This window comes from Sinocyclocheilus anshuiensis, unplaced genomic scaffold, assembly GCF_001515605.1.
Source record: "Sinocyclocheilus anshuiensis isolate Anshui unplaced genomic scaffold, SAMN03320099.WGS_v1.1 scaffold784, whole genome shotgun sequence".
NCBI lineage: Eukaryota > Metazoa > Chordata > Actinopteri > Cypriniformes > Cyprinidae > Sinocyclocheilus > Sinocyclocheilus anshuiensis.
The window spans coordinates 185,427-186,154 of NW_015554160.1; positions in this window are offsets into that span (position 1 = coordinate 185,427).

Sequence of the window (728 nt, forward strand, 5' to 3'; positions counted from 1 at the left end):
TTCTTATACACACACAATGGACAACAAAATCACAGTTGAATTCACACACGTGTGTAAGCAGATTGAAAGGTTCAGCATGGATATTTCCATGCTTTTCTTTATTATTTTTGAGTACTTATTCAAATTCTTAGATTAACTGCACATTGATCTTAAATGCTATTTAATCTAATCATGATCAAAACATGCATCCCATGTAAATTATTCTATATAGTAAACACTGGATGGATGGATGGATGGATCACCATTTGCCAGCATTAATAACTCAACTTTTCGATTTTTAACTAATGCATTTAATGTCCATTCAAAGACATTCTTAGACCGCTAATGACATCGATAAGTATAACCTGAAGGACACTTGGATTACACAGCAGACAATACTTGACCACGCTGCTCTTCTGAGCCGCTCAATGAAATGTGTTTCACTCAATAAAACCATTACAGACACAGGAAGGGAGAATTATAGTGGCCTCAAAAGATTGAGCTTGCAATGAATTCTGCAGGGCTTTGAGAGCGACGGAGAACACATTATAGCAGCTCCTAGTGACACATCCATCATATTTTAAACGTTAAAGGTCACTAGGTTTGGACTCTACGGCTAGATGGAAACTGTTGACCTCGACACATTGAAACTGTAGACACACACACAGGTGATGCATAAACCCATATTATTATTTAAATATGATATGGCCAACCTTAGTCTGCTCAGTGAGAGACTGAATACACGATTT